General features: G+C 37.1%; 1 protein-coding gene across 1 annotated transcript in view; it reads right to left on the bottom strand.

The window, feature by feature from the left end:
* KMT2E (lysine (K)-specific methyltransferase 2E) overlaps nt 1–11,211 on the bottom strand; it is a 62,635-nt gene extending 51,424 nt beyond the window's left edge. The window contains exon 1 of the mRNA XM_009709047.1: nt 10,899–11,211. The gene's annotated coding sequence lies outside the window, so the exon portion shown is untranslated. The remainder of the gene's footprint in view (nt 1–10,898) is intronic.
* Nucleotides 11,212–11,463: the final 252 nt, after the last annotated feature.

Raw genomic sequence — 11,463 nt, 5'->3', positions numbered from 1 at the left:
GGCTACTTCTTTGGAGATATTCAAAACCTGCCTGGACGTGTTCCTGTGCAACTTGCTGTAGGTGAACCTGCTTTGGCGGGGGGGGGTTGGACTGGATGATCTCCAGAGGTCCCTTCCAACTCCGACCATTCTGTGATTCTGTGAAAAGGCCAAAGTGCTAATTTACCCAGATTTAGAGTAAATTAACTGGTATTTAAGTATCAGAATACACAGAGTATACATAAAGATTTCTTTTTAAGAGTTGTGTACAAATCTAAGGGAATTAACTCAAAGCTCAGTGGAACAAACAGATGAAATTGCTGAAACAAAGTCATCTGTACAGTCAATTTTCCACTCGTGCACAGACCAAGGAAGAAGAGGAAGGGTAATCAGATTTACCAATAAAAATGATTCAGACATAAAATATACAAACTAGCTGCATGACAGTCTTGAGTCAACCAAGGCCTTTCACTTCAACCAGCACACGATGCTAATGTGGTTGTAACTTCAAGTCAATTTGTATGTAAAAGCAATCTACCCATACTTACACAGCACTAAGCTCAAACCGAAACCCCCAACTTCCATTTGCTCCCAGTAGAAAATTCATGCTACTGTGAGTCCAGGTTGGCTCCACAGAGTCACACATGATCACTCTGAAACTACAGTTTCCCATCTCAACAGCGTTTTTCAGGCAAGACGCAAAGATTTTCAAGATCGTACTACTGCTTTCAGATCTCTGCCGACTCCTGCTGACCTTGATGTTAGTTATTTATACAAGTCATCTCAGGTAATAGAGGCAGATGAGCAAAAGGTAGTATTGCATTTGATTTTCTTAATCCAACAGGAAGAATAGTCTACAAGGTGTTCTGGTGCCTGCCTTCCCCTTAAAAATACTTTCTTTATAAGGGGAGCTGGATAAAAACATATTTGAAGCGCTGGTACTCAATACAGCATACAGTAATGCATCTTAAAATTGAGACACCAAATCAAGCCTACTACATACACTGGAAAAAGGGAAAAACAGAATTTAGAGGACAAACACTTAAAAACATCTTATATGCATAAGTCGCCTTTTATTGAGCGTGCAATCTAAATATTCTCCTCTTCCCTCCCCCCAATTACATCATATGTATATACACATTTTGCAATCATTAGCAAAAGCAATTCTTGTCGTGCCTTCCTTCAGATTTACAGGCCAACAATTTTAACCCGTGGTCACGGGAACCACCCTTCCCACAAAGAAATACAAAAAAACAGACCTAAGAAAAGTTGATACACCTATGCCCTAGCACAATCTATACAAGAGAAATTTCTAAGTAAAAATGCACTTATCAACACAGTATATCACAGTCCACAAATCCAGTATGAAAACTACTGGCCTGAACTATCACAGAGCCAACAAACTGAGCTTTGCTACTTGGCTTCCCTGCCTACAATTTTTTTTTTTTAAACTTTTTTTACATTTTTAATTTTTTTTCAATTGGGGGAGGGGGTTTACAGGGAGAAGAAATAAGAAAACATTAAGATGATTTTACTAAAAAGAACTATGTTTTGCTAAACTGCTTTCTACTACTGCTTTGAGCGCTCACATCTTCTCTATACAATAGGTTATTTGGAAAACTAATGATAGAAACTGACTTTTTAATGGTATACTTTAGAAATCCTTCAAATAGTGAATGACTCTGTGTGCACATTATGTGTGTACACGTACGTATACGTATGTATCTACACACAAATCTGGAAAAAATATATGCAGCATATATGTAAGTAGCATAAATACATATATCAAAGTAATCTGAATATTTCTGTATTGCTGGCTGTTTCTAAGGAGACAACACATCTTTAATCAGACGTAGAAGCAGAATACATGTATAAATGACTAATCTTACCCACAAGAAAGTTCTTTCTCCATTTCCCCGAACATCCTCCACCATGATACAGATTTTGCTAACAGATTAGGACAGATATCCAACTTCCAAATGTTACACCACTGCAATTGCAATATGAAGTATGCAGGCTTAGAAACAACTATGAGCCCAAATTCAGACCTTCACTACTGTCCGCTGCTCTCTATGCTAACCTAACAGATAAGTCAGCAATCTACTTAAAAGTTGTGCTGAGATAAAAAAGTGTAGTAGGGAAAAATAAGACACAGTAGGCACATCAAATCCAATATACAAACTAGGACCCATTAATGACCAACTCCTGCAAATCACATAGAAGAAACAACTTGTTCTAAAAGAAATCTGGTTTCCTATGTATCTGTAGTTTGTGCCCAAACACTCCCACTGACCTAATGTCCTCTATATCCCTCTGATTACAGTATCTTCTTCCTTATCTTCCTTATCACAGTATTAACTGGTCTTGGCCTCACTCACAAGCCCCTCATTAACACTCTATGCCATCCACACTGACCTATACACTGTCAGTAGTCAGGTCTAGCTCACCATGCCCTGTCAGCCAGCCAAAAAAAGGAAAAAAAAAAAGTAACTGCTATGGCTGATTTGGAGTTACACGCATGACAGATAATGGCTAAAATCACTATGCTTCCCCTCTCTGCTTCTCCCCGGACACTGCTTATAGCTGCCCCTTTCCATCCTCCTTTGGATTTTCATTAAGCCTCAGAGATCTCAAGGGTACTAAGCTCCTAACTCTATCAATTTTTTGGTTTTTTAAGTTACTGGTTGTACTGAGAGAGACCTAGTGATCATTAGACCAACATTTAAGAAACACAGCTATTACAGCTGTGCTACTACAGGGTAAGGCTTCTCCTCCTACTTTGCTTTTAATCCAGTGCCAATATAGAGTAAGAACAAGCATGGTGAAGTAAAGAGGACTTCACATTCAACAAAGACCTCAGTCATGTTCGAAATGACAGCCAAAATTCATTAATTGGTCTTGAGTTTGAGATCTAGAACAAGGAGGAAAAAAATCTGACTCCTTCATGGTACCCAAGATTCATGTACAAAAAAACTTGAGTCTCCATCAAGTAGGTATCAATTCTTCAGTATACAGGTCATTACATGCATTACACCAACTCTAGTCAGTGGAAAGCAAGCTGTCCTTTTAAGTAGAAGCCTAGAATCAGTCTGCAGTTAGCAAAGTTTCTGCCATACAAAAGAGCTCGTTTCCACTGGCCATAGGCTATCTTCCCTTTATCATCTGGTCCAAGAGTGCTCCTCTTGTGTATTCCTGAAGAAGTGATGGAAAGTGACCTCTATTCCTCAAATATTCCATTAAAACATGGAAGACTTCCCTTACCTCTCCTCTCTCTTCACTCCTCTTTTTCTTCTCTCAGTGGAAGTTACACAAAATATGGGACTAGGAAGAGAAAAAGAATGAGTGGCAGAAGGGAAATAAAGGTAAATGCAGTTACAGAAAGAGTAAGAATTAGATTATCAAACAGAAATCTATCAAAGAAGCAGTAAGCCGAGCTATACAGAAAAATATCATGCTTACAGATTTTAGTTTTTATATTTATAGAAATCAACCCCCAAAATTGAAAATTAACTGCCAATCACTTGACATCTCTAAGTTTACTAAACACCTGCCATATTTCTTAAAATAAACCACACACAAAAAGGCCTATTCATTAAAAAAAAATTCATCAATTATTTACCTGAGAGTCAAGGAATTATAAAATACAAGACAAGCACAGAACACGAAGTATATATCAGCTACCTAACGTTAGCATGTTATACTATATCACTCCAAGATGTAAAATTCCTTTAAATAGAAATTCAAAGGCTGAGAAAACAAAGTAGTTTCCCAGTAAAAAGATCTTGGCTTTAAGTCATTCTTGGTATCAGCTGTTCTACTACAAACATTTTTCTTCATCTACCACAAAGCTGTAAATAACCGTTGATTGAACACACACAAAATGCCTGTACGTGACTTATCAATTATTCTCCAAGAAAATATTATTTACACCTGTTACCTTATTATTCTTGCCAAACATTTCAAAATATAAAGAGTTTCTCTAAGTACATACAGTCCACATTCTGTAAGAATACTCTGTAAATCATGTCTACAACTGCAAGGGCTAAGTATATTTATTTTTTATTAAATGTGACAGTATACCTCATGGTGATTCAGTTACTGGAAGGTCTAAACTCTAAGGTCTAATATTTCTCCCAAGAAGAAGTAAGGGTTTTTGGCGGGAAAACACGTGGCTACTAATACGCATTGGTACTGCCTTCAACAACCTAAATATTTTGTTGGCTTCATGACATCAAATAAAATAATTAAAGTAGGCAACATAGAAAAAATAACTAAGACTTGGGAGTCTACTGTAATTATTAGATATCTAGTACACAAGAAGTAAAGTCTTTTGACTTATTTGAAGTCTGACGCTTCAGTTAAGCAAATTTCTATCTTGACATGTTTTCATTTAGACAGATTCCAAAAACATTTCAAAATTCCAAAAGGTTCCCTATTTTATCAGTGGCATTTGACTTATATGAATAGCACAATAGTGCTTCTACTTTTACTTGTGGAAGCAGTTTGTAGACATTCACTGAACTGTTACATTTACACCTAGGAACCTAATCAGAAGTCAGAAAGTTGCACTCTTTCAAACACAAACTTTAATTCTTTCTAGCAGCTTGAAGCACTCTTTTACGTAATTTTAACCACAGTTCAGCCTGAACTGTATTTCTTGGGAACAACTTGGCAATATTTCAATGCTCTTTACTAAGATTTTGGGAAGAAGGCAGCAAGAGAGGGTGAGGGAACAGATGGAGAAGACTATGTCATGTTCAAGGACAGCCATATAAATACAGAAGTTTAAGATCTTTTGATCTTTCCTATTTTCAAGAAAACAAAAAACCACTTCATTTTCAACTGCAATTATCTTGCAAAACTATATTGACTGATTTCTGTCGAGAAATTTAGATTCCATGCACTTGTAACTTCAAAACTCCTTTGTGTTTTCAAAGTAGATCTCAGTAGGTATTTTTAATTGTACTAACAAAGATATGAACGCATCCTCTTAGAACAAACACAAGAAAGACATTCTGCCCAGCAATGGAAGCACAAAACACAGCTTGTAACTTTCAATACTACTGCCACACAGAAGGGGGAAAAAAGATGCAGAGCTTGTCTTTTATTTGTCTTCCAGTACAGAAGACGTGATTGGAAAGTAAGAGACAGTAGAGAATGAACATTATAAAAAAACCACTACAGTCATTCATAAAAAATTCTGCAGAATGATAGTAAAGAGTAAGATTCCCATCAGGCGTTTCCATCCTAGGCAAAATAAGAGCAATTAGCTGTATTACTTGGTAAAGCATCTGAGAGAGGAAACTTATAACCAGTAAAATAACTACTGTATTGTTTATCAGTTACATATAAAAGTATTCACATTTCTTTCACAGTTCTAGAATGACAGATTTGGAAACCAGATGAGAGGCGTAATGCCTCTATACCTTCCTCAAAAGCTATAAATAAGTTACTGTAATACTCAGTTCTTCACCTCAGTTTAAGTAGAACATACTAAAAACATTCCCTATTGGAAAAGTTTCTTTAAATCAACAGTCAAGACAGGATTAACTGTCTAGACTTGGAATATCATCTGTCTTGTGATACGGTTTTAAACATAGCCCCATTATAACCATACTAATTAAGAGCTGGCTCTTTTGTCTACTCAAGGCAAGTTAAGAGCATCACCCACTGTTAAAGAAAAAAAAGTATCTTTAGATCTAGTCAAGTTAGAAGAGTTAATGAGTAATGAACACCGAACCAATTTAAATATTCAGAGCTCCTCAGGGTAAAAGATCCAAACCTAACATCCTGTATACATTTTAAATTCTCACTTTGTAAATATACAAAGGCAATTTCATCACTTTCTATGACTGATGAAATAACCAACAGTGGACAAAATAGATTATATGTCCTCCTTCTTAAGTTGTAATATAAAGTACAATAATGTCATTAAAATCTAGTTTTATCATCTTGTCTTTGAACTTGACAGTAGTTTATTTTCTACATAAAGATATAAAAGTGAATGATTACCTAGACTATGATGGCATGAAACAACACACAAAACACCACTACAAATGAGAATAAAATTTAAAAAAGCTTTTCTAAACCTGAGCCTGCATTATAACATTTTAGTATCTACACCTATTGAAATGTTAACTTAAAACTATGTTCTAAAACTAGGATCAGTACCATTTTGGCATTCTCATACTTAGCCTGATTTGCAAAACCGCTGGTCCCTTGGAAGTCTCACCTAAGTTTTACAACACTGCATCTCCATCTAAGCAGCGTATGAACTATCACATGAAAGGAGAGAGAGCACTCTTTCAATAAAATATGCAAAACTAACAAACACATTTTACTTGCACAAGATGCAATCTGTGTGCTACTTCAATATATTCTCCACTGGAACCTTTGAAACACATAACTTGAGCAGACACTGTGATTTACCACAGTTCTTAACAAATATTTTAATTAAAAAAAATAAAGATAAGAAAGTGCTGTAAGTCAGGCATATTACAAAATATATACTTTGTACAACAAAATTGTCTTCAAAAGTTTACAGATTATCTTATTAAAATTTATAACAACCAGCAGTGCTTAAAATCTTTCCTGTTTCATTAATACCACATTAAGATTTGTAAGACGAAACAAAACCAATCTCAGATTCTCCTAGCAAGTATATGAAACCTTGACAAGGTTTCTTTTAAATAACTTTTTTGTGTACCTTAAAGGTAACAACAGTTTTGCCTTTGAACACAACTACAGCAGGCAGGTTTTTTTGTACTATGAAGGTCACGAGCAGAATTCTGGATTCTCGAAGAGATTAGTTTAACTTTTGTGGGCATGATTCTTTGGTAAGTAAGAAAATGTGAACGCTGATGTAGTTAGAAATATTCATCTCGCATCATTCAAAAGCCTACTACAATTAATATTTTTAAATAATCCAGAATTTGGAAGAATAAGAAGTACTTTTGTCCTTAATCCACATTCCATATATGCTGAAACGTGTTCCCCCCCCCACCGAGATGCCTTAGGTTTCATTCTTAGCAATAAATCAAAAATACTATTTGCACAGTGGAAACATTTAAACACTGTACCTGTTCCAAAACCACTGTCCAACAAAATTTGCTTTTGAGAGATTCACAAATGCTCGTTTGTATGGAAGTCACAAGGCCAATAACACAGATAGACTTCTTTAGGATCTCTCCAAATGTCCGAATTGGGTTTCATTTTGTATCTTTGCCAATCTACACCCCCTCCATTCAATTTTGTTAGAATGTTACACAAAACAGCAAAATACTTTCATTAAACTTTCATTTACATTAATTTATTTAGAACAATGCCATGATTCTACAATTACATACACCACTCCTTAACTAAGTCCCACAAATAGTCCTTACTAAAATTAGTATTAGCATGCATGCAAAATTAAGACTGTCCTTAAATGAAACTAAGATCACGACTATAGAGACACTACAGTCTCCAGTGTGACACCAATTTCTGTATTTCTGTTGCTTTCCAACAGAACATTAACAGTTGTGCGTGCTGAAACTGTACCAAAGATATGAGGTAATGCAACTCATAAAAGTAATCTGAATTTTAGTGCAAAGAGAAACTTTCCCTAGATATAGTCTAAAAAGCCAGTATTATTTCCCCTCTGAAATTTCCCAGACGGCAAAAAAGCTCACTCAAAAGGCTAAGTGACAGTTAAGCAGATTTTTCCTTCCGATATGAAAAGCCTGAAGATACACAAACAGTTTTAGAACTACAGTCTGTATTATTGCATTTGTAACACAATATTTGTAAATCAAAAACGTCTCTTGAAAAAAAGAAATTTAGTTTTTAAATAACCTACCCTCTTTCAAGAAGCTTTTATTAGTTTACGGGGCATATTTAATTTTTTATGAATATATTTGAACATACCAACATCAATGGAGTCAAGAAATAAAAGTAGAATTTCCTTTGTAATATTGTCTTCTTAAAACAATCATAGATCTGTTTTTACAAATGGAGAAACTGAGTCAAAGGCAAACTGACTCACTAAAACTCATACAGGAACACTCTGGAAGATCTCAAAATTCCCAAGAAGTTCTTAGTATACAAAATTTGCAATCTATATTATAAGTTGTAAAATCTGAGTAAGAGTATTTCAGTCTTTGGGTTTACCTCATTCCCCCTCACCCCAGAATGCTTTTTGTACAGTATACAAAATTATTCTCTTTTAATCTTGAATTAGATGTCTGCTTGAGAACATGACTGAGGGTGTGAAGTTACAGACTGCAGAGTTGTGTAATCCTCTAAGTCATAATTTTAAAAAAATTATTCACAAGAATAAAAGTTTTCAATCTAGGGAAATGAAAGAAAAAGGCAAAAGGTTTCCAAAAAGTCCCATACATACACTCTTTAGAATCTTCTTCTTGTACTTTTTAATAAACAGAGTAAGACATGGTTTATTGAAAAAAATCAAATCTATATAAATAAGGAAGGTATGATGGCAGAATGCATTACTGGACTACTAACGTATCACTCAGTGGTTCAAATTACTCAGCCTTTGGCCTCAAAACACACAAAAGGCATGCATTAACAACAGTCAAAGTCTTACTATCTTATTGTTCAACTTCAGGTATACCTTAAATCACACAGCAGTACTTCTAAATGGTATCTAAATTAAAATTCTTCAGAGCTTGAAGAAAGTTTTGCCATTTCAATACCTCATTTTTGATTGTTTAAATCCAGAAGGTTCCAAAGCTATACTAGAATAGGAATTCATACCTCACTAAACCAAGGACAAGATTAAAGACAGGCATACAAAAAAAAAAAAAAAGAAAAATTAATCTCGTTTTTTTGTTGCTTAAAATGTACAGTTTGCAGCCTCCATAGTTTGTATCAGAGTACACTACACCAACTACCAAATAATAAATCCTTGTGACCTCCCTTCCCCCCACTCAAACATATTTATAGTGGTGATACTAAAAGGTTCATATTTCCTTTAGGAAAAAAATTACAGGTTAGGAACTCTACTTTCCCTCAGTATTTTTATGTATACTATCACATATACAATTTATACAGCAATATACAAAATAAATTGAAGAAAAAATTGTAATACCAAGATTACATGGCGGCAGAAGAAATTCCACGTCTTAATAAAGTAAGAAGTTATAATCTTGCATGCATTATTTCCATATATTAAGTCTTTTTAGTATTCTCAAACTACAAATAGAGGGAATTACTACTCTTATGTCCAGCAAAGATATTTCCTGGAAGGTGAACATGACGTTCACAAGTGTGAGTCCACAAAGAATTTAGCTGACTCTTTTAGCAATCTGAATCCATTACTTATTTCGATAAATACTACTGCTTCTATGTCGTTAATAGGATGGACAGATGTACAGTATCCATCACAAACACGAGAGCTCTTCCAAATTATTAAACCGACACACATACTGCCTTACAACAACCTATACACACCCCTCAAAGAAGCTGCATGAGTCTGTTGCCTCTTTCCACCCCCCTTTTCCCCGACAAGAGTGGTCTCGTTCACTTGCCTTTCACACACATAACCAATAAAATTAATCAGCTGGAACACAGCATTTTTAAATCGCAGTAAAGTCAAGTGATGTTTTGTACGTTATTTGAAGGGAACAGCCTTTTCATTTAAACATATAAGACTCTAATATGCTGCAGACAAACGCACTGCATGGGGTGTGGAGGACCCGAGCTGATTAGATTACCACAACATCAGCCTGAGGCCGCCATTTTTAGAATCTCTAAAGGACAAAAGAGGGAAATTAAAAAATTTGCTCCACATTTTTTGAAAAGTAACTTTAAAAGTATAGTGATTGTAATCAATTAATCATGCATTATAAGTACAGCCATGGATATATCTTTCTTTTCTCTGATCTGAGCCCTGGGTAACAAAAACGTTTCGTTATTATTATTTTAAGGTTCTGTAAATAAACAGATTAAAACATTCCTAAATCTAGATGCAGCACTGAACTTCTGCTTTTAACGACACGTAGTATGTACCATTTTAGGGACCTCAGGGCTTTCAGCCACCGCACATTCCCTAATGGCTGAGTATGGGGGAATACAGGACCTTCATAATCAGGCTATATTATGTTTCTCTACCCTATTTAGTACTACACAGTGAACCGTTTGTTTCTCCTCCCCTATGTCTGCAGCAATAGTCTACCTCACCAATATTTATTTCTTTAAGAAAGAGATTGAGATATGCCACCCAAGGAACACGAACACTGGCTGCAGAAACTAAAGCAAGAAAGGGATGCACCAATATACTACTTACACCCTCAAGAAAGGGGGTGGAGAGAATGATCCCCTTTTAAATTGGCACAGAAACTCTTGAGGACTGCTTTCCGTTTGTCCAGGTTACACCACGAAGCGGAGATATTAGCAGGGAGGGAGGAAAGGAGGCGGGGGTGTGGAAGGCAGAGAGATTAGGCCTATAACGAGCCATTTTAGTACCACAAAGCAAAAATATACAGGATGGAGGAAGAGAATAGGTTTCCCTAAGCTTCATAAAACTCAACACGCAGTCCCAATAACACACAAACCCGTTCTGAAAAGCACCAGTCTAAGGACGCGTATGTTGTCACATAATAGCCTCTCTGGCTCTTTTTCCGAGCATAATGCATAAATCTGGCGTAACTGCCAAAAAATTCTCCTCAGCTCCTCCAGTTACAGTAACCCGCCATATTCACAAGATATAGCGACAGCCTGCCATTTTTTAACCAAACCTCACAAAAGGAAAAACAAATTCAAGGCAACTGAAACAGAATTTAAACACATTTCACGGTGGGAATGAGTTATACTCGCACCGAGGATACCGAGACGCTCCCGTCGCATTTCACTCCCTTTTTCCCACCCCCCCTCTCCAAAGCACCCAGAGCAGAATACACTGGTAATAACCAAAGACTCACCTGTAATTGTCACAGGCCAGGCAGCAGAACCCCTCAGCTGAGCCCCTTCTCTATCCCAACCAAAACAATGCAACAGCCCCACTGCGGATATCCCTACCCTAGGCAGGACTCAACCCTCAGCAGGCTCTGGTAAAAGAAAGAAAAGGGCAAGAAAGGAAAGAGGAGACCCCCCCCCTCCCCCCAAGCCTAGCTCAGTGCGCAGAACCCTACAGGGACCAGCTCGGAAGCGCCTTTGCCTTGGGACCTGTGTACAAACCCCACTGCCGCCGCTGCTCCCGTGTCTCCCTCCTTTCAGCCTCCTACGCTCCCTTCTATGTCACTGCCTCTCTCTGGGAAAATGGCGTCCACTCTCCCCTCCCTCCGACTGCACGGGGCTCACCCGCCCCGCCTGGCAGGGGCAGGGTTACCAATGCGAAGCCAAACAGCCGCCATTTTGCTTGTGGGCTGGGAGCGCAGTCTGCGCCCGCGGAGCCCTCAGTGTCCATTTTGCAACAGCACTTTGCACGTTAACGCTGAAGCGCTCGGATCTGGGCGCGGCCGAGACACCAGACTGCGGCAGGGGCTG

Source organism: Cariama cristata, unplaced genomic scaffold, assembly GCF_000690535.1.
Source record: "Cariama cristata isolate BGI_N322 unplaced genomic scaffold, ASM69053v1 scaffold1060, whole genome shotgun sequence".
Classification (NCBI taxonomy): Eukaryota; Metazoa; Chordata; class Aves; order Cariamiformes; family Cariamidae; genus Cariama; species Cariama cristata.
Note: the sequence above shows the minus strand (reverse complement) of the source record. Positions and strands in the feature narration are given on the sequence as shown.